We start from the raw sequence: 22,322 nt of genomic DNA, 5'->3' as shown, positions 1-22,322 counted from the left end.
CCATTTTTCTATATATCCTACAAATTAATAAAAACATTATTGAGATTTTTGTGTATTTTTCTTCTAACCATTACTCTTGGTGAGCTGACCACAACACGTCATAATGCATAATAGCTCTGAAAATTTGTAGTAATCGTAAATAAAATTGTTGGATGATTTCCTATTTGCAGAAGTACTTCAAACATGATTCATTGCTTTATTCAGGAGAACTAGAAATTTTTTCCCCCACTGGGATAAAAAAGGGAAGGGACAGTGATGGATGGCAATCTTTCCTGGGGAGTTCTACTTGTTACCATTTCCCATGTCAATGTACCATTGGTTCTTTATTTTAGGAGACATGGCAGACCTAGCAGGCCAATCACGTGTAGCGTACAACACCTGTGCTTCTCTTTCCAGCCCCACCTTTCCGGCAGAGGCCTTGGGGGCTGCTGTGCTGTGGCCTTGCAGATCTCTCAGGACTGGGGCCCTCTGCTCTCAACTATCTCTCTCTTGCTTTATTTCTCTCTAGGCAACACTTGTGAAAGTCCCACTTTTGCAAATTCCTCCTTTCTTTTTATTCCTGCGCCTTCAGGGTGGCTTATGATGTCTTAATTAACGTTTTTATCTAGTCACTATTGTGACTGCTTTCCAGGGCAATGATAGGAGGGGAACTTTATAAATAAAGCGATTAATCCCTCAAAATCAAACCAGGCAGGATTTAGCCTCCCTTGTGTGGGTCTGCTGCTCCCTTAGAGGCATCCCCCCTGCTGAAATCTGCATCAGCGAGCATTTCCTTGCACGTGTGTGTAGGAGGGTTGGATCGCGGACCTGTTTACTGAGGTTGGTTGACGTTGTTGGATGCTGGTGGGTGGCACACAGCTGCTGTTTGGAGGCTGCGCAGCAGGGAGGAAACCACAGCAAACGGTAAGGAACAAACCGTACCAAGTGGGAAAAAACGGCACAGTTGACAAAACTATCCAGCAGCAGAAATAGCCACAGAACCTGGACTGCATCAGTGAGGAGCTACCTCATTTGGGAGTGTCTGGGGATAGTATGACCTAAAGATTTTCTCTAACTTCTGCCATGGCAAGTTTTCAAGTGGTGTCAGGTGAAGGGGATGCGGACAGCACAGATGCACTGTTTCTCCCCTCCCCACGGAAGGCACTCAGCATCCTGCATCTGCCCTGCCAAGATGAAGGTGCTGAGCCTGACGTGCTCCGGGCTGCGAACCCTGACTGTGGAAGCTGCATTCTGAGAGAGCACCATGTTTCCCTGGGCTTACTTTAGAGCTGCAAAAACAATCTCAGCATCAGCAATCATCACTTGAAGGAGGGAGAGGGAGACTGATGTCATCAAATGTTTGCTACACCATTGAGTTTGCTTTTTAATTACAAGGAAGGGTCACGTGGCAGGGAAGTAGCTGTCACCGCAGGGCCCCCTTCTCCACTGAGTTCCGCCACTTTTGGCAAATGCTGTGTCCAGTACAAAAGCTGTGGCTGAGTTATTAATCATGTTTGTCGGGCAAGCTACAATAATCTGCCGCCTGGATACAAAGCCGAGTATGGAGTCGCCGGCAGGATGTGATGATAAAACACTTGATACCTCTCACTCGCAGCCTCTGCTCCTGCTAAGGATTCAGTTTTTTTCATCTCCATTTAATTAAAGGGGGTGAAAATGAAAGGAAGTGATTTCAATGATGTCGCATGCTCTCAGCTGTCATGTTCTTGATTACAAGGAAGGGGGCGACGTGAAGGCTGGCAGACTGCTTGGATGTAGGGCCCGTGAGCTGTGGGCTGCTAGAGAAAGAAGGACCCAGAGCTGCTACAGACAAGGGAACGGAGAATAAGACTTGCCCATTTAGCCAAGTGCCCCGACATTTTCCCTGTAATCTCGGTCTCCTTTTCAAGGGGGCTTCTGATGTTCTATCAGACTCTGCTAAGTGAGTTGGAAAAGTAGAGTCACCACTTACTCATTGGCCATTAGAGATGACCCTCAAGGTAGAATTAGAGTTCTTACCTGCCCTTATCTTTGGGAAAGCTCTGTAATCTGATTTAGAGCAAGCAGCTATAACTTTGATGGTATCAAAGATTGAAGAATGATCATCAGTTAAGTTGCTTCAAGGACTGAGTATTTAAGAGGCCCTCTCCCCCTAGCCAGAACAGTCTTAACTCCTGTGAAATGACCTCACATGGTTCATAGCATTAAAGGGGTCACTTCTTTCATCAGAAGCAGCATTTTTCAAAGTGTGTTCTTTGGAAAACTGATTCTATGGGTGTCAAGGGCTCAATGGTAAAGACGTTTGGAAAATGCTGAATGAAATAAGCTTTTAGAATCTTTAATATCATTTTTAAATTTTTTTTATTTTTATTTTTTTTATTGTGGTAACATTGGTTTATAATATTATATAAATTTCAGGTGTACATCATTATATTTTGATTTCTGTGTAGATTATACCATGTACACCACCCGAAGACTAATTACAATCCATCACCACACACATGTGTCTAATCATCCCTTCTGCCCTCCTCCCTCCTCCCTTCCCCTCTGGTAATCACCAATCCAATCTCTGTCTCTATGTGTTTGTTGGTTGTTGTTTTTATCTTCTACTTATGAGTGAGATCATACGGTATCCAACTTTGTCCCTCTGACTTATTTCACTTTGCATAATACCCTCAAGGTCCATCCATGTTGTCACAAATGGCTGGATTTCATCATTTCTTATGGCTGAGTAGTATTCCACTGTGTATATATACCACATCTTCTTTATCCATTTGTCCCTTGATGGGTACTTACTTAGGTTGCTTACAAGTCTTGGCTATTGTGAATAACGCTGCAAAGAACATAGGGGTGCATGTATCTTTACGCATTCATGTTTTCATGTTCTTTGGATAAATATCCAGCAGTGGAATGGCTGAATCGTATGGTAATTCTAGCCTTAATTTTTTGAGGAATCTCCATACTGTTCTCCACAGTGGCTGCTCCAGTGTGCACTCCCACCAGCAGTGTATGAGAGTTCCCCTCTCTCCACATCCTCTCCAACACTTGTTGTTTCTTGTCTTGTTGATTATAGCCATAGAATCTTTAATGTCCTAACTAGCATTCTGAGTCTCCAAAATAGAGATACATGATAAGTATCTCATGAGACAGGGTGTATTTTATAGGGCACATTTTGGATAAAATTATTCTGCAGAATGAATATACTTAAAACTTTCCTCTTGTTCTCTATGGTCCAAGAATTTTTACTCTTTTTGGACTTGAAACCTATACCTTTCTTTCTTACCTTCATCTATAGTTTAAATGGCTAATGATGCAATCTTCTGACTCACATCATCTGCATAATGTGACAGTGCACACTTGCCATTTTTCTGACTGCCTAGCATCTGAATCCCCTTATTGACTTTGGGGAATCCCCCGTTGTGTGGTTATGAGCCAGAGGCCAGGAAGCCTCTTCTTGTTCTATGGCAGCAAGGTATGAGCATATGACCGAAGCTTAGCCAATTAGATGTTTCTACCTCAGAAGGATGAACCTTGACTGTGTAGCACAAGGGTAGGTGAGACTGGAATTGGGGCAGCATCTAGCTGTGGTGATAGTGTGAACATCCCCAGTAGTGACTAAGCTCCTTTTTCTGTCTGTTTCTAAACTGGATCATCCTGAATCTTATATCCACACCCTTCAATAAATACCCTCTTTTGATTCAGACAGAATGCTTTCTTTTACGTACAAGCAACAACTGACTGGTTGAGAACTCAAACCAGCTATAGGTATCTAAAGTCTCTGCTCCAGACAAAGATAGTAGAAAAAGGTACCATTTGCTCTAATGCCCTGTCTTATTTAAGGAGAGTGAGTCTATTTGAGCTCTGTTAGCAGGAATGTGCATGAGCAGTGTGTCATTAGGTGTTTATTGCTTATTCATTTTTTTCCCCTGAGTCTTGAACCTCAACTGGAAAAGGCCAATAACTCTAGCATGGAATCCTCCAATTCTCAATTTCATAAAGAATCTACAAATTAGAAAAATATTGGACTGTGTACAATGTTGAGATTAATGTGTGTGCCTATGGTTGGTTTATGTCTGGGCAGAGGCAACAGAGGAGAGTGGTCTGAGACAGGAGACGTGGATTCCATGCCTGTCTCTCTCATGATCTTAGGTTACTTCTCTGGGGAGGGTAGAAGGGTTTGACAATGAGCTCATTATTTCAGCAATGTTGGAATTTTTACGGTCAAACAAAAGTTCACTGGTATAATTAATTTTTGGGCAAACTAAAGCTCAATTTCTTGAAAATGAAATTAAATGTGTAAATTAAATTAAAAATTAAAGGTGATACAGAGCTTTATTCCTAAAAGGAGAGGTAGACCAGGTGATTCCTTTGCAAATTGAATTCTGCTGCGCCCTAGAATTCTGGGGTAATGTCTCAGGGCAGCTTGGGGATGGGGATGGGAGGTTGGATTTTGGGCAGAGTTTCAGGTCTATCCCTCAATTTCAACCAAGGCAGCTTTACTTATTGCATTGGATTTGGATATTGGGGCCCTTATTAAAGCTTTATTTGAATAAAAGTTAGAAAACCAGTGAATGAGGTGATCCCTAAGGGCCATTCTGTGTAGTAGTGTTCTAAGTCTGTATTAGCAAAGCATCCTCGATGACGTTCCTTAAACTATTAATTCCTTCCATTCTTTCTATTGTACCCTCTGCTTTCTTTGCTCACACGTAGAAAAACAGTACTCTCTGAAGCTCCAAGGCATCTTGCGACCATTTTCACATCTCTCCTGAGGAGCATGGGGTTTTAGATTCTGCCCTGTCTAAATGCACTCCCTACATTGAAAAGATATGTTCAAAAGCCCCATTAATTATTAAGCAATGTTTATTAAGCACCCTTAAGTACTTGGTGATAAATTGATGTTTTCCCAAACCTGGAACAGGAGGAGCCACACCTGTAAGGAACTGACATTTGATTGCCAGCCACAGTCCCCAACCTGCTGTGATCCTCAGATCCCTCCTCCCTGCCTCCAGTTCTCCACTCTCCCCTCGTCCCCACCCCTCAGCCCCACCACCATGTAGGAACAGCTGTAGAATGAAAAGAGAAAAGGAGAGAAGCTAAAATAATACTAAGATTCCTAAAATTAAAAATAAAAACGTTTGGAATTTATTTTCCACCTAAACACACACATTTTCTTATTTTGTGTAGTTTATCGGCTCTGCTTATTACAAATTCTCACTCTTGGTCCAGCCTCACAAGACAGTTTTCAGAGAGCAGTTGCCCCATAAAAGTTCTGTGTTATTGAAAGTCGGTGCACCTTGACCACACGTACTCCAGGCTTAGCTTCACTGTCACCTCCTCCCAATAGCCCGCCTTGCTTTCCTAGGAGATGTACTTCATCTCTGTGTCCCATAGCATTGGTGCAAACCCCTCTGCTGGTATTTATCCTGCTTGCCTAGTGTGTCTGGGTCCTTCTGTCTAGACTGTAAGCTCCCTGAGGGCAGAACCTCTGCCTATCAGATTCCTGGCACTTCTACCGCAGTTAGCGCAGGGAAGCCCATGTGCTTTTGAGATATTTGCTGAGTTCTTGCTCGCTTATTCCTAAGTCCCAGAAACTCACATTGGAAATGAAAAACAAGGTTTGGACTAGGTCTGCCGAGTATTATACAACCTCTGAAGTCTGTTGGTTGTTGATTTTTTTATTGTATTCAAGGCCAGATGGGCACTGGCAGGAGGCTTTACTGGAGACATTAGAAGAAGAGTTGCAGACTCAGCCCTGGGCAGACTTCTCTGTTAGTGACTGTGTCATGGTGGTGCATATACTTTCCTCAAATGTGCCAGTCAGCAGGATTCTCTGTCTTGTCCTCCCAAAACCCATAGACTCACACAGCTCTGGGGGCCATTACTTCTTGTCTAGTCCTTCCGCATCATAGAGGAAACATGAGTTCTGGAGAAGTTAAATGACTCATCTAAGGTCGTGCAGATGGGACATTCAATCAGACACGGACTTCAATCCAGATTTAGCCACTCCAGTGTATTTCCTCCCCCCCTTGCTGCTGAAGCCTACAGATAATTTATGGCCAAGGGCTTCATCAAAACTACTTCACAGGTGATATTAAGGGGCTGCTCCCTGGAGGTGGCTGGGTGGCCGACTATCTTTACTCAAGTTTTGCTGCAGAAAACTTTTTGCCAATGTCTTAACTTAAAGAAAACCATTATGCTGGTTCCACTTTAGCTTTAGACATTAATTTTTACAAATTTCATTATGAGCGTAGCAAATAAGGAGAACCCCTTCCTTCCCCTCCATTGGGATATGATAATGCATGACAGCCATATTTTAGGTTGAAGAAAATAATGGAAATATGTCCCAGAAGAAATCTTATAGGACCTGGCCCATGACCTACATGTGGCTCTTTTAACCCTAGATTAGAGTTAATAGACATTAATGTCTTAATTTTTAAAAATCTGAAACACTTTTATATTTTTACTCAAAATTTTTTACTTTTTTATTTTTAATGCTCTGTTACTCCTATAATTCCAGGAAAAATATATACATATTTTTATACATATACACACATATATATATATAGATTTTTTTTTTTGCTGAGGAAGATTTGCCCTGAGCTAACATCTGTTGCCAATCTTCCTTTTTTTTGTATGTGAGCCACTGCCACAGCATGGCCACTAATAGGCCAGTGGTGTAGGTCCACACCCGGGAACTGAACCCGGGCCGCCAAAGCAGAGTGCACTGAATTTAACAACTAGGCCACAGGGGTTGGCCCAATATATATGTATATATATATTTTTTTCTGTGAGGAAGATCAGCACTGTGCTAACATCTGCCAATCCTCCTCTTTTTTTTGCTGAGGAAGACTGGCCCTGGGCTAACATCTGTGTCCGTCTTCCTCCCCTTTATATGGGATGCCGCCACAGCATGACTTGTCAAACGATGCATTGGTGCACGCCCGGGATCCGAACCAGTGAACTCCGGGCCACAGCAGCAGAGCGTGTGCACTTAACCACTTGTGTCACTGGGCCGGCCTCATATGTATATATTTTTGAAAACAGCATTTTAAAAAGTAGTTATTGTCTGTTGAGAAATTTAATATAGAACAGGAAATATAAAGGATAATGCTAGATTTCAGTATTGTTACTCTTCAAATGTGTCACAACCCCTTAGTTCATCCTTTTTTGTTTGATTTCCATGAAAAACTACAAGATTCTAAGCTTATGGATTCCTCTCCATATCCTGAGGGTCTGCATCCATAGGGGCTGATACATTGAGATTCGTGGCCTCTATGTGAGTTGCAAATGGAGCCAAGAAAAGCTATCACCAGATTTTATTAAACTAATAGCTTTTTTCCAGTTACCAACTAACCTACTGATGGTGTGATTTCCATCAATTCAGGGTAAGGGGTTAATTGCTGCGGCAGTTCCCAGTGATCTACGCTGCTTGGGGATAGGAGGGATGGAGAGCAGGAGCAGATTTTCCAGGAATCTACACACAAACCCTAAACCCCAAAGTACCTTCAGGGCAAACCTTGCCCTTGGCCAAGAGAATCTCTCTCTCCCTACTCCCCCCCCCCACCCCGTCTCCCCCTCTCCCTCTTTTCCCCTCTCTCCCCCTCTCCCCCATCTACCTCCCTCCCTTTCTCCCCTCTTTCTTCCTCTCTCTCCAACTCCTCCTCTAATTTCAGGACAACTCCATGTAGTTTCTCTCCCTTATCAAAAAAATACCTCCTTACCTCTTGTAACCCTTGAAATTCCTTAAACATAAATTCATTTTCTAATTAAAGATAGGGTTCTTAATGCAGATACTATGGGAGTGATAAGACATTGACAAATTTAAGGCATAGATAGAGGTCTGTTTTAAACAAACAGTATTCATTGGAGGGCAGAGCACAGGAGACTCAAAGGCAGAGGAATGTGGTTCTGAGTCCTGACCCCACTCCTTATAGTATGACCTGTAATTTAACTGCCTACTCTTCATACCCATGATTCAAAAAATTGGTGCAGGAGATTCAGAAGTGTCTTTACGCTCTCTCCCTCATGCTTTCCATCCTCTGATGGAGCTGCTATATTAGAGCATGAAATGCCCATGTGGGAATGAGGGAAAACAAATCAGTCCTGTGCTCACAAACCTGTGATTGCTCTTTATTGTCTATACAGGATACAGTTCAAGTGCAGCAGCTTGGCTGTCAAAGCTGGAATATTCCCCAGGGCTTGGTGAACCTGGACAATCATTCTGGCATCAGGATGGTGGAGGTGCATGTACTTCTCAAGGCTGAGCAGTGATTAGAGGAGGAGGGAGGAGAAGGAGAGGAGCAAACACTGTCAAAATTGCCTACAGTGGCGCCATTTTAAAATGGAGTCAGAGCTGCCTTTCCAGAGAAACTGCCTTGCTGTCTTGAACCTTGACCTGGGCCAAACCTTTGCACTGGGCCAAAAACGCAATTGTTTTGCAAGCCATTGTTTGAGAAGTCAGCAGGAGAATGGACATCCTGATCACAAAGACTGAATATTGTGGACTGTCTGAATATGGAATCAATAGTCATTCAATGTTTAGCCAAGACTAGCTCTGTGCTCCAGCTCCAATGAAAATCCTTTGTAATACAAGCTCTTTCTTTGCCTTCAAAAGCGCCGGACTTTTACTGCCTAGTGGGACATTACTGGGTTTCTACCTGAATCTGTGCTCCCCGAATTGCAATCCTTTGATACCAAATAAACGCTTTACCTCTTACACTGGTTTCTGTTTTTGCAGGTTGACAACACACACAGAGCACCTTCTTTCTGCCAGGTGCTCCTTACATCCATTGTCTTATTTAATCCCCGTAACAGCTGCACGCTTATGTCAGTCTACAGTGGAGGGACTGAGGCTCAGGGAACGTCAACAGAGTGTCAACACAGCTAGTAAGATCAGGGATTCGAATGTGGATTGATTCGATTCCATTTCAGTGTGAAGCAGAGGACAGATGGAAGGTAAGAAGAGGACTGCTGGCTGAGGTTCAAAGATGTTTAAACCAGATTTAGGAAATTAGCACAAGCTCTACCCTCCCTGCCCCAGTTTGAGCGAGTGCTCTTTGATAATTCCTTCCCAACTTCTTCCCTGTTCTTGTTCATTTTTACTTGCTTTCATGTGTGTGATCTGTTTGAGGGGTCAGGATGAGAGCAGGATTGACATGTATTGAGATTTGCTTGACCCTATGACCCTTGGGAACAGTCTTGTACCAGACCCTCTACCCTCCCACCCCAATATGCTCCTTGGTTTTTATGCCCTACCCTGTCCCTATAGGACCTGTCTACTTTTATTCGCTAGTCTGTTCACTCTCTCCAGCCCTTGCCTCGACTATGCTTTATGGGACCAGACTACTAACTCCACCTGGGCAAGGATTACATCTCTTCTATCCACTCTTGTGGGCCAGTGACCTGGAGAAGGGTGTGGCACAGCACACAGTATTCACTTAATTAGAATTAGACTGGTGGACTTCCCCATCTGGAAAGCATTTCCCTTTCTCCTGCATCAGAAAAGAGAGAGAAAGAAATGGGGATGGGTACAAGATCTCCCAAATCTAGAAACTTCTATAGAGTATCTTGTCCTCCATGGTCACAAACTTCCCTGACTGAATTCTGTCTTTTTTCTGAAACATTTCCCAAGCAGCATACTGTGGGCTATTTTGAGGAAATATTTTCAAAAAAGATCTAAATCTTATGTTTGCTAATAGGCTACAAAGTCTAGGTTTTTAGTAAGAAAGAATAGACAAGTTTAGCCAACTTTAAGGCCCAACATTAAATCTTGCTTCTATGGAGTTTTTCCATATTCTGTACAGATATTTGCCCCTAGAAAATTCATCTGTTTCTGACCTCAACTGTGGAAATTTCCTCAAGTAATGTTTTAGGCGGCTCTTATATTTCTGGTTAACTTACTATTCAGTTCTTGTATTTATTTTAAACTTTTCAGGCTGTGTGACTTATCTCACCACCAGAAGCACTTTCCTTGTGGAGAGATTCTATTTTATACCCAGAACACAATTCCTTGGCAAATGGAAACTCAATAAAATGTTTGGTGCTGATGTTTTTCACTCATCTATAAAATTACTGACCAAATAGTCACGTAGTGACTGTAATTAAAATAAGCATGGGCTTAGTTTGCTTTTTATGTGTTTTGTGTTTTGAAAAACTTCCATAAAAATCATCAAACGGTGGTGTTTCATCATTAAGTATTTTTAGTTAAATATTTTGAGTTAAAATATTGTGGTTTCAGAGTTGTCTTTACTAGCATCTCTCTTACCTAATGAAGATTCATCCTAGAACAGAACCATAGTCTGTGCACAATGCTGCAGTGAGGTAATTCTCCAATTAGCAACAACAGTAAGAAAACAATAAAGTGAATCATCCTTGCCATGTATAAGGAAATTACAGGTTCCTATTTATACAAAGGAAATACTAAATATAGATGCATCCCCATTGAGCTGCTGCAGTAGAAAGGAGAAAGAAAGAAACGGGGTTGGGTGCAAGATCTCACAAATCTAGAAACTTCTATAGAGCATCTTGTCCTCCATAGTCACAAACTTCCCTGACTGAATTCTGTCTTCTTTCTCAAACATTTCCCAAGCAACATACTGTGGATCATTTTGAGGAAATATTTTCAAAAAATATCTAAATCTTATGTTTGCTGACAGGCTACGAAGTCTAGGTTCTTAGTAAGAAAATTTCATCTCACACCAGAACTTTCCAATCCAACTGGCACCCCTGCTTCCCATGAATCCTGAAGAACAGATGGAAGTGGTAACCTGATTTTGACTGAGATTCAACCCAGCCTTAGGAATAACTTTAAAAATGTCTCATCAATATTCCCCTAGCTTCTGATATGTTTGTTTGAGTGGACTGGCTTCTGTCAGGAAAAACTGAAAGAGAAAGTCAGAAAGGTGAGAGTCTGCTTTTAACAGATAACAATACATATTAAGTAAAAATCAGTTTCACCAAGTGTGTTCAGTCACTTACTAAAAGTGATAATGAACATAAGAGTATGTCAGGATACTGTAAAATACTACACAGGTGATGGTAATATTATTGCCACCATTAGTACACATTTCCCAAGACTGTGAAGCCGAAGGCCTGTTGACCATCTTGCTCTGTAAATATGCTGCCCTTTGCTCTATTTAAGCCTAGGGCTAGTGGCTTCCCCTTCCCTGACCAAGAAATCTTTTACTACCCAAAGAAGAGATACTGGGATGTTGGTGGGCATGGATGACTCCACTGGAAAGTCTGACCTTGGAGTGTTTTGGCTAGTCAGATCTCAGCAGTAAAATCAATGAGTTCCTCCGTTGTATGCAAGTGCAGTTAGTTAGAAGAGAGGAAATGCACTTTGTGGCCCTTTCCACACTCAGGGCACCAAGGACTGGCTTATGATTCTTTATTAGTGATTGATATTGAGAAGTTAGAGCAAAAAAATTTTAAGGACATATTTTCCTCCTAAATGTTGAAACTCAAGTGCAGTTTTCTCCCGGTCCCATAACTGAACTAAACATTCATTTGTAAGTTCCTTACAAAAACGCCAATCACCTGACAATTGCATCAAGATCTCGGTCTAGCCACTTTAGGGAAGTTGACAAGTGAATCCTAGGAGGCTAATACCTGTATGTTATTTTTTTACAAACACACTTACTATCTTGGAGACCTGAGCAAGCTTTATGGTAAAACTATAGATTTTTTTCAGAGCTGGAAGCACTTTGAGAGGATATTCAGTATAATCATTCAATTTTATAGATGATTAGCAGTTTATATTTATATAGCCAATTATAGCTCATATTTTCCTTTATAAAATTTATTTGCGGTAGACTGAGAAGATATAATACTGATTTTATAGAGAAAGGGTCCTTAGGTTTCAAATGACCTTAAAAAAACCCGAGACTGCAGATTAGTGTCAGAATCAACTTTAGAACCAAGGTCTCCTGCCTTCCAGGCCAATTCTCGTCCTATAGATGCGTTCCCTGTGCTGGGCCCAGAACAGCACATCTCTGCCCTTCAGCTGAAAGACCAGATTTCAACCAGTCCATCCAGTTATCCTTAGGCTTTGCATCAGAACTCTCCAACTTGTGCAAGTTTGATATCCCAAGCTCCAAAGAAAAATATCATAAATTCCAAGCTAAAGTTCGGGATTCTTGGTAAGCCCTTTCTTGATCCCCAGAAAAAGACCAGCATATCTCTGTCATGTGTTTTAGCCCAGAAGAAAATCCATCTCCTCTGAAGCACCTTTGAAGACTTCCTTTTAGTAGTTTAGGTTTTTTCATTCATTCATCAAATATTTGTTAATGGGATAATATGTGTCAGTTCTGTGCTTTTACTTTATTCTCTGAGACCTTTCTACCTAGAATACTTGCTAACATATCACTCTAATAAGTACATTAGACGTTCAGTAAATATATTACTAAATTTCCCAAAGGGTATTAAAAAAACATATGTAGAATTGAAATAAAGTTAATGACTTCAGACATATTTTTTGAAGTTTTTGATGGAAGGAACCATATTTCAGGGCTTTTTTAAATCCCTCACAGTATTAGAAAAGTATTTTGCACATAGTAGGTGCTCAATAGACATCTGTTGATTTGAAATACATTAACCCTTACCTAAGGAGATATTATGGATTTTACACGACTCTGTAGCTTTTTGAATGACTCACTGAGGCTCACTTCTGCTCTGCAACTACTTGTTCCAATGCCTGTCAACCAGGAACAGTTTTGCCTCCCAGAGGCAATAGCTGGAGATACATTTGGTTGCCACAACTTGAGGATGTGGTGGGGAGGATGGGATTCCTACTGGCATCTAGCAATTAGAGGCCAGAGATGTGGTAAATATCCTATAATGCACTGGATAGCTCCCAACAACAAGGTATTATCTGGCCCCAAATATCGATAGTGCCCTGATGAAGAAACCATGGCTTAGGTGAATCTCTCACTGACACCCTTATAGGCTTGCATTTAACCTAATGTGACATTTCAAGGGTATTTTCAATGTTTGTTTTGGAGTGGTAGTTTATTTCATGGGAAATCCTGAAGGCAAAACTGCCACCAAAGCCATATATATACATATACAATCTTGGACCATCACTACCTTTCACAATGATATCACGACTGTTACTGTGATACATGAAATGGTGGAGAGCAGATTTGAGAAAAATCTCATGGGAAAACTAATCATATAAGTATCATTGTTGGAATTTGTACTGTTTACTTACGTGATTATACTATGAAAACTTGAACGAGACAGGTCAATCATACTGGGTAGTTGAATATTATTTCATATTGTCATTTTTAGATCACCCAAATTATTTGGATTGAGAATATATAAGCCTGAATAAATTGACATAATTAACGTTGGGATTTAAATAGCTAATAGTAATGTTTAACATTAATGTAACTGGTACCAGTTTTGTATCCTGAGGTATGTTTACGGAAGTTAAGTACAGAGTAGAGAAATACTTTAGCACGAGTTTATTTGACTGAGGGAGTTGGGAGGGTAAGAGAATGAGATACACAGGATTGATGAGTGGATGGGGTGTAATTTACCACCCAAACTGGAGCATCGATGAGATATGGATACCGTTAATAACTAAGCCAGGACAACAGGCATAAACAGGGACTGTGTGGGGGCAACCAGGGTACATGGTCACCCTATCCATGAACAATGCCTCACATTTGAAGAAAAGAAGAGGGGATGATTCTGAATTTAATATAGTACCATGAGGGCTGTAATACACAGAAGAATATTTTTAAAATTTTTGGAGGTGGAAAGACTCCCCCAACGTGGGCAGATGCCACAGCTTTGGAGCCAGAGGTTTTGGCATCAACAAGACAGCTCAGTCTGCAACCGGAAGCAGCTTTAAAGTAGCCTCACTAGTACCCTAGCCTGAGTAGGGGCTCTTGAGCAACAGACTTTACCACAGGGAGACGGAGCAAGAGAGGGGAAATTGCCTGCCCTGTATGCTATTTGAGGGGACCACTTCAGAGCAATGTGGGGGGCTTGCTCACAGCCAATGGGAGAGGAATAAGGAAAGGTGAATGGAGGTCAAAGTCCAATTATAGTCTGTGAGCAGAACTAGACCAAATGTGTTTACTACAAGTACTGTTAATTTTCGTCCTGCTTGGTGACTTTTGGGGAAACCCTAGCTATACTGGGCAGATGATAAGACCTGGAAAATGTGAATTCTCTGTTCTCCAGATAAGATGATCAACCTGGGGTTTTTGGAAAACCTCTGTGCAGAGAGCCAGAGGACATTTTAGGACAGCAGCAGTCTAAGGCAGGTGGCCATGGGACTGCATAAGAGATGGAGGCCATTTCAGGAGAATTATGTGAGTAGATCTAACAGAGTAGCGCCTAAGGGTTAAGATGCCTAGGAGAGAGAGGGGCAGTTTTAGCATGAAACATGAACACGAACTAATCTGAAATGGAGAATGTGTTCCTAAGCTAGGTTTTAATTTTACGTAAGGACCGTCAAATGGACATCAAACATTAATGTAATAATCTCAATATGGAACAGTTGATATGAGCTATTTACCTGAGACAGCAGTTTCTTGAAAGCATCCAACTATTTTATAACCCATGCCTTTATTCATACTGCCTGGAGGCCCTCCTCTCCACCTCCCTGTTCCTCTAGGGGTTGGTAGCTTATCTTTCAGTACCAGCCCAAGGTATACCTTTTCACTGAGACTTTCTGATATCCAGGAAGCATTGACCACGTCTTTATTTGAGCTCTTAATTTATCTTATGTAGAGGTTCTCGGTGTTGGCATGTTTGACTTTCAAGAAATTCACATTTTTATACATCAGTTACAAAAGAACATGCCAATGTATACTGCCAACAGTTTGGTTTCTGAAATGGTGCTATTTTAGCCTAGACAGAGATGTTTGGTCCAGGTTTGACTATTTTGTTTCATTTGCACTTATTGCTTTATGAAAAATGAGAGGAAAATGGAAAGATGACAAGAAGCATAGTTTTTATAAACTTCATTTAGTTGAGACCAAGTTGAGATTTATTGTGTTTGCTGATAGTGGCAGAACTCAGGCCTCAATTGTATGCTCGCCGGATTCAAGCCTGATCAATGCAGACAAGAACACAATCTTAAAAACACATGGCATTCTGCATACACTTTGTTTACTATTTTGTGGTTGGTATATTTTGCATAAAACACCTATACGACCTCTGCTTTAGGCGTTACTATGTTTAAAAGGTCACTGTGGTGAAGTAAGTTTGAAAAACTGCTAGGTCGAATCAAGGATATACGTTTTTTTCCCCACAACCCTTTCAGATTGTTGGATATGCTAATACTCATGGTGATTCTCCAAGAGAGGGTGGATATTAAGCATTTCCCAAATGTATTTGACAATAAGATCCTTTTTTTGGTGGAGCATATCTTAAGATTACAATTCAATGAAACAGTTTTGAAGACGTTTCACTAGAACCTGTCCAGGTATTTTTTAGGAGTTCCTTCCTCTCTCTCTTCCTCTTCCTCTTCCTCTTCCTACCTCTTCCTTCCTCACTCTCTTGAGTTCTCAAATTTACTAATATCCTTATAGCTTATGGTTTTTCTTATAAAATATAGCACTTTTTCCTCCATGTAATTTATAGTTTTCCCATTAGAAAAAGTATAATGAGTCTACATATTAGGAAGTTCCACTTTTCAGGTAGCAGAAAACATTCTTATTTTGGCTAAGAAACATCACTTTACTTGATGTTCCTTAATTTTCTTTTTTCTAGTCACAGCATGATCAGTTTGTTTTATGTTTACTTTTGGAGAGCAAGGAACATTGTTTCACTTAGAAATAAAGTCTCTATCACATTACATCCCAGGATTTAACAACTAGGCGATGATAAGCAGAGGAATAAAAGGCGCCTTGAGATGTGCACAGGTGCTTAGTAGGTTTACTCCCTGGCTAAGTATCTTGTTTCTGTACACTCAGGGGATACAAATTAATTCCTTAACAAAAACAAGGACATGTTACTATCTCATGTTGTTATCTTAATTAGAGTTACTTCCAATGATTTGAAAGACTTTCTTTCCATGAAAGCCAAGGGTTTCCTGTGGCAAGTTTATACTGTTTCATCCATTAGTCTCTTATGAACTTAGTTGTTTTTTTATCTGCCCAGAGAGAAGATCCTATTCCTGGGGCACTGACCAAATTTTTTCTGGGCCTGAGAAGCTGAGAACCTGACTCCATACTTGTAATGACTTCCCGGAAGACCTACCAGCAGCACGTCTGTCGGTTTTCTGGACAGCACTTCCCCTGACACATGGTCCCTCCATCCATGACCTCACCATTGCCGTTTACTGAGTATTCTACTCCATGCCAGTGCTATGCTAGGCTCTTAACATGCATTTCCTCATTTGATAATCAACACTTAAGACCAGAGTCTAAATATTGTCAGCTTTGCAGGCCATGGAGTCTGTACCACAACTATTCAACTCTACCATTGTAGCGTGAAGACAGTTACAGACAAGACATAAACAAATGAGTATGGCTGTGTTCCAATAAAACTTTATTTACAAAAACAAGCCATGGACCAGATTTGGCCCATAGGCTGTACTTTGCTGAACCTGGCTCAGAACCACCCTGTGAGGTAGACATTGTCATCTCTATCTTACAGATGAAGAGACTGAGGGGAATGGAGGTTAAGATCCAGGATCATCATATTGGTTAGTAGAGGAGCTAGGATTTAAACCTAGGCCAGCATGGTGGAGAAGTCCATGTTCTTTCTACCCTGCAAACTTGCCCTTACACAAAGTGTAAGAGTTAAATGTCTAGAAAGGAAGGAGAGAGGGCTTATATCCAGGAAGAGGGAAAAAAGAACCAAAGGCTTAGAATTCATGTCCATTTTGGTGACAATAAGTAGATGAGCTCGATGGTAGAAGGGGCTACTGCAAGAGTGAAACAGAAGGTGTGGTTGGGAGGGAAGACACATGTGTCAGTTAGGATCATGTTTGGCTGTGAGTAACAGAAACTTGACTAAACAATGGTTTAAAATAAAGATACATGTGTGAGGAATCTGGAGATTGGAGATCTGGGACTGGTATAGTAGCTTCACAGTGCCATCAGGGACCAAAGCTTGTTCTCTATTTCTGCTTACCCATCCTTGGCATGTGGGTAGCCTTTAGTTCATAGCTTTCTTGTCTCATGGTTATATCAAGAAATATCTACAGCAAGGGTAAAACACACATTTCAGCAGAGTCTTCTCTCTTTTAAGGAGCTTTCTTGGAAGTCCCACCTAGTACATTCTGCTCATATGTCCTTGGCCAGAAAGTGTTACATGGCTACTTCAGCTTCAGTGAAAGCTAGGAATTGTGTGAGGCTGGCTGCTCGAAACAAAGTCAAGGTTCTGTTAGTAATGCATAGTGGATAGGTATCTAGCATTGCCTGTCACAGTATAAATATCTAGACCATGAAATATAAAGTGTGTATACACACATACTCTGCTGAAGAGAAGATATATCTGCTGTTGGGTGAATAATGGGTTAGAGGCAGATATATCAGAATGTGAAAATATAGCTCTGATACTATCGCAATAATTAGTGAGGACTTAGGATGGGTGGTACCTTGGGGCCTAGATCATGAGTTTTTTGAGTAGAGATCATGCGTGCACCCTCTCTAGAACATAGCATGAAGCCTGGCTGATAGCAGATGCTCACAAGTTGAATGATTGAATAAATACAAGGAAAGGGAAAGTCAAAGATGTGTGATGTCGCAATGAATCAGGATGAATGGGGACATAATGGAGACATGAAGACAAATGCAGAAGGTATGAAGTTGGAGCTGTTTGAAGATCTTGCTCAACTACAAGCAAATACTGATAAATTCACTTTAGGTACATTGAACTGTGTGACAGAACTTATTTTGGCCCTTTCTCTCTAAACTTTCATTCTCCTTTCTCTGGATGCCCCATTTTCCTTGGACCTGCTTTGCCAATGGCTAATACCTGAAAACCTTTGCTTGTAGAAGTTATCACCTCAGTAAGGTATTAGGTAGTGGTGGCTTACTCTTAACACCCCGTGGCATTATCAGAGTTGGAAAGGACCAGGTACCAACTTCCATGCCCCTCCTCCATCATTTAATCTATTCCCTGGCTGTCGCCTCCAAATTTGGAATAAATAATCATTAAAAAATTCAGCTTCAGGAAGGCCTTGGTTTCTATGAAGATGAATCCACACTATGATGTCGATATTGAGAAGAGGAAATACCCCATGGCCTTTGGAGTCTTTATACATTCACTTAATAAATGTTTCTTGAGAGCCAGCTGTGTGCCAGATACCGTGCTAGATGCGGCAGATGCAAGAGGGGCACAATGAAGACATGGTCATAGCCCACACATCTGGAGACCGGAAATCTCCGCTCAAGAACTGGGGTAAACCTTACCACTAAGGAGGCTTTTACTTTTTCATTTCATTCAAATGCTTTTAATAACCACCAGAAGTCTTGTAAATGCTTTTGTGAAGGTTACAAGATGATCTATTCTCCCTTTCATAGGCATTTCCTTTAAGGCCAAGTTTTATAATAATTTAGCATTTATTTAGCACCACTGGCCTAGAGCTGGTACAGTAAATAGAAAATAATCATAGCTTTTGCCTCATAGGCTTGCAATATATTAAATATCATTGTCTCTCTTTCTACCTGAAAGTTTAACGTCCTGAGGCCAAGTGTAACAAGGTCGTTTTGAATCAAGATATGTAGCTTTAAAATTACTTACTCTTTCTCAGGACCTTAATCTTTTATATGTATTTGTTGCTGTGGGCTAGCAAGATACTTGTGGAGGGCTTCTCTAAGGTATAAATTTCAAGGAAAATTTGCACACAAATTGAGTAATCTTCATACAACTCAGTTCTCCACTGTTCTCTGGAATCTGATTACTCTACAAAGGTGAATTTCTTCTCACCAACAAAGATCAAATAGGCAATGAGTTGGTATTTGGGGTCTGCCTTTGACCTTTTAAGAGTAAAACTTTTTAAGTAAGAGTAAGGACAAACTCTTGCAAAGGTGGTTTTATGACAGTTTGGACTCTTGAAACAATACTCTTACTCAAGAGGAAATGGCTCTTAAAATAAGAGTTGGTTGATTTTTCCAGGAGTTAAATCACGCAGTCTCTTCCCCACGTCCTCCCTAAAACTGTGTTCCGACCCTCTCCTCCCTCAGCCTGCTCCTCAGGGTTGACAGCTTCTTCAGCTTCAGCCTCTTTGCCTGGGATCTTTTTTTTTTTTAAATTGAGGTCACATTGGTTTATAACATTGTGTAAATTTCAGGTGTACATCATTACATTTTGACTTCTGTATAGACTGCCTCGTGTTCACCACCAAAAGTCTAGTCACCATCCGTCGCTGTACACATGTGCCCCTTTCATTCTCCCCCTACTCCCCTCCCCTCTGGTAACCACCAATCTGTTCTCCACATCTATGTGTTTGTTTATTTATCTTCCACATATGAGTGAAGTCATATGGTATTTGCCTTTCTTCACCTGACTTATTTCACTTAGCATAATATCCTCAAAGTCCATCCATGTTGTCACAAATGGCAAGATCTCATCTTTTTCATGGTTGAATTATTCCATTATATATATATACCACACCTTTTCTATCCATTCATCCATTGATGGGCATTTGGGTTGCTTACAAGTCTTAGCTATTGTGAATAATGCTGCAGTGAACATAGGTGTGCAAATACCTTTTTGAATTAGTGTGTTTTCATTTTCTTTGGATAAATACCCAAAAGCGGGATAGCTGGATCATATGGCATTTCTATTTTCAGTTTTTTGAGAAATCTCCGTACTGTTTTCTGTAGTGGCTTTACCAACTTACATTCCCACCAGCAGTGTATGAGGGTTCCTATTTTTTCACATCCTCTCTAACAGTTGTTATTTCTTGTCTTTTTAATAATAGCCATCCTGATGGGTGTGAGGTGATATCTCACTGTAGTTTTAATTTGCATTTCCCTAACAATTAGTGATGTTGAATATATTTTCATGTGCTTGTTGGCCATCTGTATATCTTTTTTGGAAAAATGTCTGTTCATATCCTGTGCCCATTTTTTGATCCAATTGTTTTTTTGTTGTTGAGTTATGTGAGTTCTTTATATATTTTGGGTATTACCCCTTTATCAGGTATATGATTTGCAAATATTTTCTTGCAGTCAGTAGGTTGTCAGGTTGTCTTTTTGTTTTGTTGATGGTTTCCTTTGCTGTGCAGAAGCTTTTTAGTCTGATGTAATCCCATTTGTTTATTTTTTCTTTTGTTTCCCTTGCCTGAGCAGACATGATATTCAAAAAGATACTGCTGAGATGGAAGTCAAAGAGCCTCCATTTTCTTTTAAAAGTTTTATGGTTTCAGTCTTACATTCAAGTCTTTAATCCATTTTGAGTTAATTTTTGTGTATGGAGTAAGATAATGGTATACCTTCATTCTTTTGCATGTGGCTGTTCAGTTTTCCCAGCACGATTTATTGAAGAGCCTTTCCTTTCTCCATTGTATGTTCTTGGCTCCTTTGTCATACAATTGCAACAAAAAGAATAAAATACCTAGGAATAAATTTCACCAAGGAGGTGAAACACCTATACACTGAAAACTATAAGACATTGTTGAAAGAAATTGAAGAAGATAAAGAAATGGAAAGATATTCCTTGCTCACGGATTGGAAGAATTAACATAGTTAAAATGTCCATATTACCTAAAGCAATCTACAGATTCAATGCAATCCCAATCAGAATCCTAATGACATTGTTCGCAGAAATAGAACAAAGAATCCTAAAATTTATAGGGAACAACAAAATACTCCGAATAGCCAAAGCAATCCTGAGACAAAAGAACTAAATTGGAGATATCACACTCCCTGATTTCAAAATATACTACAAAGCTATAGTAATCAAAACAGCATGGCACTGGCAGAAAAACAGACACATACAGATCAATAGAACAGAATTGAGAGCCCAGAAATAAACCCACACATCTATGGACAGCTAATTTTCGACAATGGGACATTTCTTTTCGACACTTTCAGTTGTCAAAAGAATCAGTGTCTTCATCTGCAAGGAGTGAATTGAAGGAAGTCGTGCAATTATTATTTTCCATTTCTTTGGAAAGCATTTCGTGTCTCTTTTTACTTCAGTTTCCTGTATCCCTGGCATTTGTACAGTGTTTTAAGGATTTTAAAAGCATGTTACCATTCATTATTCCATTTATCCTTCCTAATGACCCTGCTGAGTAGATAGGACAGCTTGCATTATCCCCTTTTTACAAATGAGCAATCTGAGATTCAGAGTTTCTAACTCATTAAAAATTATGTGTTAAGAAATAAGTAGAACTGAGACAGGAGCCTAGGCCTTTTACCATGTCAAGGAAATGCTTATGATGATGATCTTTTTCTTTTTTTTTTTTTTGCTGAGGAAGATTAGTCCTGAGCTAACATCTGTGCCAATATTCCTCTACTTTATATGTGGGTTGCCACCACAGCATGGCTGACAAGTGGTGTAGTTCCACGCTCGGGATCTGAATCCACGAACCTGGGCTGCCGAAGCAGAATGTACTGAACTTAACCCTACGCCATGGGGCCGGCCCCAGTGATGATTTTTTTTCTTAATTATAAAAGTTAAACATAGTTTATGGTTAAAAAGAAAAAAGATTTGTTTATTTCAATACTAACAGCTTCCCTTAATTCTCTATCTCACAGTGTAGCAACTATTTACAGTTTGGTATATATTCTTCTAGATTTTTGTATGAAGATACTTTTAAATGCTTAACCCACACATATAATTTAAAACATTTAAAATGGCACTATATTACAAATACTGTTTTGTTGCATATTTTTACATTTAGTAATAAAATCCCTGATATTTCTGTCAGACCAGAGAGCAATCAGTCTTTTGACCACTACAGAATATTTTACACATGAATATAACATAATTTATTTTATCAGACTCCTGTTGATGAGCATTAATACCTTTCCAAATTTACTGTTAAAAACAATGCTGAAATGAGCAGCCTTCCATTATATATGTGGGGACAGGAATGACTATTAATATAGAATGGTTTCCAAAAAGCGTAAGTATATACACATTCAAAATTTTAATAGATTTTTCTCAATTGGCCTCCCAAAAGGCTTCAATAATCTGAAGCCTGAAAGTATAGGGTCCTAATTTCTTCATGCTCTGGTCAACACTGAATATGATCAGTTTCTGCTTTGATTTTTGCTACTGCTTTCTACTTACTGGGAAATATTTAGTTCATATTCTAGGTTTTTAAATTGAATATTCCATTTATTTTTTCTTATTTTCTAAAAAAGTACAGTTAAGTCTATACAATTGCCTCTGAACACCAATTAAAGTGCACCCTAGATTTT

Source organism: Ceratotherium simum, chromosome 24 (genome assembly GCF_057802395.1).
Source record: "Ceratotherium simum simum isolate JZ-2026a chromosome 24, ASM5780239v1, whole genome shotgun sequence".
Classification (NCBI taxonomy): Eukaryota; Metazoa; Chordata; class Mammalia; order Perissodactyla; family Rhinocerotidae; genus Ceratotherium; species Ceratotherium simum.
Note: the sequence above shows the minus strand (reverse complement) of the source record.